The sequence below is a fragment of the Etheostoma spectabile genome, chromosome 18 (genome assembly GCF_008692095.1).
Source record: "Etheostoma spectabile isolate EspeVRDwgs_2016 chromosome 18, UIUC_Espe_1.0, whole genome shotgun sequence".
Classification (NCBI taxonomy): domain Eukaryota; kingdom Metazoa; phylum Chordata; class Actinopteri; order Perciformes; family Percidae; genus Etheostoma; species Etheostoma spectabile.
Window position 1 is genome coordinate 24092172 of NC_045750.1, and position 602 is coordinate 24092773.

Genomic DNA, 602 nt, shown 5'->3' on the forward strand with positions numbered 1-602 from the left:
CAAGACAATCATTTTGGGTTTCACTTCCCCTCCAATATTATTATCAATTTAATAAAGACACCTGGACTCGGTCCAGACCAAAAGCCCAAAAGCCTAATCTGGCGAGACCAGTGGCCGAGACCGAGACAAGTCCGAGTCCAAATACAAGACCATAGAAAAATGGTCTCGAGTACTACAGCCCTGGGGGAAGACAGGCAGAGAATTGTCACAGGTTGGCTTCAAACCCTGGACCTCTGCATTGAGGCATACACCTCTCAGTACATGTGCGCCCGCTCTACCACTGAGCCAACCTGGCCAAATTAGTTTAAACAAGGATTTTTAGGTATGACGTCAAATGGGCCCATAAATAATTTTCTAGGGGATAATTCCTAACAATAAGCAAAACTGTAATACACCAGTTGAGTGCTATACACAATTATATTAAAATGATATGTGAATTGATGTTTGACATATTACTGTACAATAGACATACACCCCCCTAGCCACTTTATTAGGTATAACTATTCAATTCAACGCAATCCAATTCAACAGGTCTGCGACCAATTCTACAGTTAGGAATATTATAATGTATAGTTTTCAGTTTTTGTTGAAGTTCCTGATTA